A 6740-nucleotide genomic window follows, 5' to 3' on the forward strand; every position below is an offset into this window, starting at 1 on the left:
ACTGCCGAACCTACTCGTTGTCGCTGCACTATCGAACATACTCGTTGTCGCTGCGCTGTCGATCCCGTGGCCCTTTTGTCGCTATGCTACGCTGCCCTCTTTGTCGTTGTCTTCCTCCTCTGGTAACTGGTAAGTTCCTCCTGTCTCTGTTCACATTATGAATGTGTGAAAAAAATTGCACTAAATGTTTGAATCTGAATGTCCCCCTTTCTCTGACATTATGCTCTCTCTGTTTTTTCTTGGAAGTTCTTGATCGATTTGTTCTTCAATTCATATATATATTGATATTTAGTTATTTTTTGTTTATTTTTAATTTCAAGTTTGATTATTTATTTTTGCTTGATCAGGTAGCTTCAATTATATGCTTTCCATTTTTTATCATGATCATCATAGTTCTTGTTAGAGTTTGACTGGAGATTGTTCATTTATCATATTTTTTTACATTAAAATTTGTTTTATGTTTTTTTTTATTATTTCCTCTGGTTGTGATTGAAATTTTGTGTTTGGTCAAATAATTTCTGTTCTGTTTCAGATCTTGTTGAGAGAAGATAAGAAAAAGAAAGGTGGCTTTGATTTCTGTTCTTGTTCTGTTTCACTAAATGAATGCATACATGTAGAAGAAACTGTGTTGCGTTGGGTTGACTCTTTATTGAAATCTGATTAACTGATTATTTATTTTAGTGGATCATATTCTTTTTTGAGTTTGTATTTAGTGGACCATATAATTAAAATTTGAGTAACTGATTATTCATTTTAATGATACAGCAAATCTAATTAACTGATTATACAAGATTGAGAAACTGAGAAGCATGGCTTTTGTTACATGACTGAAACTACTGCATTTTTCTTGTCATGCTTCAATCAGTAGCTTTCTTAAGTAATTTATATGATGATCTTCTTTATACAATATTATCATATGATCCTGTAAGCTTTTTATGTGCAAGACATAAATTTCTTTATAGGTGCTAGCATTTGTTACTTTATATCATTTGTTACTTTATATATATATATACACTAGTACTCAATGACAATTATATTTTAATCAATACAAAAAAAGGACCATTATATTTTATTTATGCTCTCTAGCTATCTGATCTCTTTATTATCCTCCACACTTATATATCTCTAGTTTATATGCTTTGTGTTTTCAATGTAGGTTTTTAATATAATTTCATGGCTAGTAATGCTAGAGAAGACACACAAAGCAATAATGTTGCTCCTACCGATAATGAAATTAAAGTTAAGAGTAATGTTAATCCAACTTCAGAAATTCCACAAGCAATGGATAATAATGCCTCAAATCCAGAAGGATCAACTCCTATTGAAGGTGATAATAAGGCTAATGTTAAGAGTGCTTAATTGGGAGTATTTTGATCGTTTAAAAGTTGATGGTGAATGGAAGGAAAAATGCAAATTTTGCAAGAGTGTGCTTAATTCAAATCTGAAGAATTGTACCAAGTCATTGAGAAACCATGTGGACCGATATTGTAAGAGAATAAAAGTGGCAAACTCAAGGCAATCATCAATTGTTGAATCACTAGCAAAACAAGTACAATGCAAAAAGTAAATGAAGATGACTTTGTGTTTGACCCTTCAAAGACAAGAAAGTGTGTCGCCGAAATAATTATCCTACATGAGTATCCTCTGAGTTGTGTGGCCCACCATAGACTGAGGCGAGCATTTGCATCAATGCAACCAACATTTAAAATGCCTAGTCGCAACATGGTTAGGAAAGACATCATGAAGATGTTTGGGGATGAGAAGCTGAAGTTAACTCTTCAACTGGATGAAAATGATAGTAGAGTTGCAATAATTAGTGACATGTGGACTTCCAATTAAGAAAAAGGTTACATGGTTGTCACTACTCACTATATCGATAGTTCGTGGAAGTTGCAAAAGTGCCTATTGAGGTACTTCAAAAACTTCATAAACTTTTATACATTGTGTTATCTTTGTATGTTGAGCTTCGTTAATCTAAAATGCATGCATGTTTGTTTTATTTTTCAGCTTTTGTTATGTTCCTTGTCCCTATACAACTGAAGTTCTTACTCAAACATTGATGAAAATATTGTTAGAATGGAACGTTGATAGAAAACTGTCTACTATTATATTAGATAATTGTTCTACTAATGATGCTATGCTAGATGAACTGTTGGGGCATCTAGATTCTTCATTCTTGATGTTGAAGGGTAAATTATTGCATATGCGTTGTTGTGCTCATATATTGAATTTGATTGTGAATGATGGTTTGAGTATAGTTAAGAAAAGTATTGAAAAGATTCGTAGTAGTGTATTGTATTGGACTGCAACGTATAAAAGGAACAAAACTTTTGTGAGTTGGTGTGCTAAAACAGCGATTCCATTTACCAACACTACAAGATAGGCGCAAATTCACGGCGATTTTTTCATGATTAGCAGCGGTTTAAAACCGCTGCAAAATCAAAGGCCGGTGGCTAACCAGACCGCCCTGGTTATGGGCGTGGGGATTGGGTTCGGCGGCGGTTTCCAGCAACCGTTGGTATCACCGCCGCTATATCCGTATTTCGTGCATGCGGTCAAAAAACCGCCACAAAATGGGAGTGCCACAATTACCATCATGTTTACCGGCAGTTTTAAAACCGCTGCGAATGAATTCAATTGTTTCAAATTTGTGCATATTTTGCGACAGTTTTAAAACCGCCGCAATATGGGACTGGGTTTCGAGCAACGTTACAGGTGGTTACAAACCGCCACAATCCCCTACACACTTTTCATATTTAGACAATTTTCGGCGGTTTAAAACTGCCGCTAAGTTAAGAAAAATAAAAAAAAAAGCTGAATTTGGGTTTTTGTTTAGAAAATCACGTAATTTTTTTAAAAATATTATCGATTTTTTTTTTGCTTTTTGGATTTATAATTATTTTAAGAGTTATTACTTTCAACCTTAGAATCTAAACTTGTGGCAAAAACCAAAAAATTATCTGCAAACCAAAATATATTTATGAAAATATCAACAAAATAAATCTCTTGCAAAGAGTTGCATAGTCTACCTTAAAAAAACGTTTGCATCAATCCAAAATATCTTCAATCCTAAAATACTATTTTTCACTCTATCATTCCACTGAACTCATCCCTGTAGCAATCTTTCGTGGCAGCTCCTAACCCTGCCATTGAAATAGATAAATCAAAGCACTCTCCATCGCCTTTCTCTTTTTCTTCTCTGCTACTGCTTCATCCTTCATCGCCTTCCTTTTCAACTTCTCGGCTTCCAGCTCTGCCTGTAGTTCATTTAGCTTCGTCTGGGTCTACTCTACTTGGAGTCCATTGACCGATGGATGCAAATTCAGACCGACGAGTTGACTAGCGGTCGGTTCGAAACCCACACCACGACTCTACCCGGTTACTCTCTTCCAAAAACTTGAGTAATGGAATCATTTTGAGACAACACTCTAGAAGACTCATCCTGTTGCTCAATCTCCTCAAGTCTTTTCTACAAACATACAACAATATGGATCTGATTCAAATACATTCAACTTAATTTAAACAAAAAATGAGGGGTGTTTTGGGAACACCAAAAGTATAAAGTATGCATAGGGATATATATATCTGAAGTGAGAGCAGAGAATACTTATTACTGGATTGGATTCCAGTTCTGTCACAAAATCAAGTTGAGAAACTACAAGACAACCAAGTACGCTAAAGTTTTCATCTGTTAGAACTCCCTGGATTCTTGTAGTTCCACTATTCTTTCTCTTTTACTAAACTTAATAAATATTACACGCTCTCAAAACTCTTTTCATTTAAATAAATAAAAAAATAAAATGGGCAATGAAATAATTAGAACTATTAAAACATCAGTATTTATAAAATACTTAATAAAATTTCAATAAAATAAATAGCCTTTTTATCTCTCTTTTCTTTTTATTATTACTATTCTCATAATAAAAATCAAGTAATTTATCCCGTCTGCTTAATATCAAATTAGAGATGTTGGAACCAAAAACTTATTTGTAAAAATTGAATGAAAAAAAAACAAAAAACTTATTTGCAGCTCAGCATACAAGGAAGGGGCAACTAAAAAGCATCAATAAACTATTAACCCATTTGAGATCATAATTTTGAAGATTAATTATAATAAGTTGAATTTACACCAATTGCTCTTGCCTCATCATTGATATAAGAGCCATCCTTTTTTTGTGAACTTTGATCCATAACTCTCCTCTACCGACTCTCCTTCCTTCTTGTTCTGATTGTAACAACAAAGTTTGATCCATTACCGTATTTCACACAATCAAAGAGAATATAGACATAGGGATAGTCCAAAGAGTGAATAAAAAAGTAAAGTACAAGACCGAAGAGTGAATAAAAAAGTACAGTACCTCTTCTTCCCTTTGCTGTGCGAGACTTTTTGAACCGCCAGTGTTGGTATATAGTTATTTTGATCGATTTATCGCATTTTTTCTACACTTCTCCTATTGGTCCATCAGAGATAAAGGGGGATTAGAAAGTGATTTAAAAAGATTCAATGCAAAGGTGATTGTATTGTTGTGTACCAATGATATACTGTTTTTACTCGCGTCTCAGCTTCGGTGCGATAGTCAAGGAACCATCTTCAATGCTCTCGATAAATTCCCGGCGGACGGTTCTCGATATTTTGTTCAATCGTTGATGTTGGCTTGTAACAAGCATCATATAACCTCAACCTTGTATCCTTCCATGACTTTCCCATACTTTTCAAAATATTTTTCTTTATAGTTCCTTCACTATCTTCATCAAAGTGAAAAATTTGCTGCATTGATAATACAATTTGTTAATAATTGTAACAAATAAGAAGATTTAATTCAACACGGATATAAACTTTTACCTTGACACATTCGTTATAAACCTTATCTTTAGTGGTAATCTGATGCCAACTTTCCTCACGGATAGGAAAATTTCCGTAGTCAGATCCTAGCATACCAAGAACGCCACTCAACAGTCCAGCTTCCTCTCTAATTGCTTGCTTTTCGTTGTTGAACTTGAGCATGATCCTTCTACCGTTGGACCATTCCATAGCCTCCCTCACACTTATTTTTGCCGGCTTGATTGTGCCATCAGAATCTATAAGCCAAATATAATACCTTATATGTGTCTCCATTGTGGATAGTATGCACGAAGACTAATAAATAACATAGAGTCTAGCGTAAATTGATCAAAGAAAATCTAATAGATATGTTACCGATGATCTTAACCGTCCAATACTCTATAGTCTTTCGTCCTTTATGACTCTGAGCTTTAGAAGCAACAAAGAGGTCGTCAACTTCTTGATCAAGAGAATCGACCTCATTTGCATTAGTGTCCAAGTGTACGTGGCCTAGCTCCGAGTTCTGAATGCTATTTGTGCTCGTCTATGGAGCAGGCCTTGGTTCACTGCGCAGTAGACGGAACGAGCGTGAGGTTGCAGGGACGCTATCATTGCTGGCCGGGGGAATTTGAGAGTCATCTTGGTGGAAAGCCAAAGCCGGAGGCGGAGCCATTTGAGGTTGCTGACATCATGGTCCTAATTTTGGTTTTTTCGTGTAACGACCTTTCCTAGCCATCTTAAATTCCTAAGAAAATGATGCAGAAAAAAATCATCACATTATTTCCAACAACACATAATGCTGGTAAATTATGTTTATACAAATTAACCAAAAAAACACAACTATACAATGCAAGGAGTTAATCAGCACAACACATAGTCATGAGCTAAAATACTCTTTATGTTAGTTATAAAGGAAACAAAATGGAAACAATGAGGAAAAAGAAGCATATCAACCCAAATAAGCATATAACCGTGTATAAATTGGTTCATAATTAGACTATTTTTCAGTATCTTAGAGAGTTCATTTTGCTAGTAAGTTATTAGTTGTCATGCATTTCCTCCATGGTAGGCAGTGGGCACCTCACATTTTTTCCCCGCTATTCTTAATCATCCCCACAATTGATTTGGGTTTTGAAACCTACTTAAGATGATTTTAGGAAAATGACAGAAGGACAAGTAATTGCAAATTGACCAAATATACAATTAAAGAAATAGATAGGTGAGGTTGCTTTTCCGTTACATAGGAGATTATTAATTGGGGTGTGATTTCATCAAAACTGTGTGTCTGTGTTGGTGAAGTTAATGGAGTGGGATTTGACAAAAAAAATGAGACTTGATTATTTGGAAGGTTCTTAATAGCATAGGTTATTATAATAGGAATTTGATAAAAAAAAACCTCAACTATATAAATATTACTAATTTTGTTCATATTTCAGAGGAGCATCGTACAAAGATGTATATATGCACAAAGTTCATTGACTGTAACTACACAAACCATAATCACATTTTAACATCACAAATTGAAAGAAATATTAGTCCTTATTGGAGAAGAGAGGATAGGCCAACAGCAGGCCGAAATCGACGATGACCATGCGGGCAGAGACGGCGACGCGACAAGCAGCTTGTAGAGACCGAGACGGCGATGCAAGATGAGCAGTCTTCGTCAGATACAGCAAGGACAGGCGAGAGCGCAAGAGGTGAGAGCTTCTCTGGGTGAAAGGTTGGTTCACTGGATTCACGGCTGAGTTAGGGATGCGGTAGAGGAGAGTGTATAAGGCTATTGTTATTAAGTTTGTTAGTGTTTTAGTGTTATTAATAATAATAATAATAATAATAATAATAATAATAAATTATTATTATTATTATTATTATTATTATGTTATTATTATTATTATTATTATTATTATTATTATTATTA

Source organism: Arachis ipaensis, chromosome B3 (genome assembly GCF_059453495.1).
Source record: "Arachis ipaensis isolate K30076 ecotype BB chromosome B3, ASM5945349v1, whole genome shotgun sequence".
In the NCBI taxonomy this organism is placed as follows: Eukaryota; Viridiplantae; Streptophyta; class Magnoliopsida; order Fabales; family Fabaceae; genus Arachis; species Arachis ipaensis.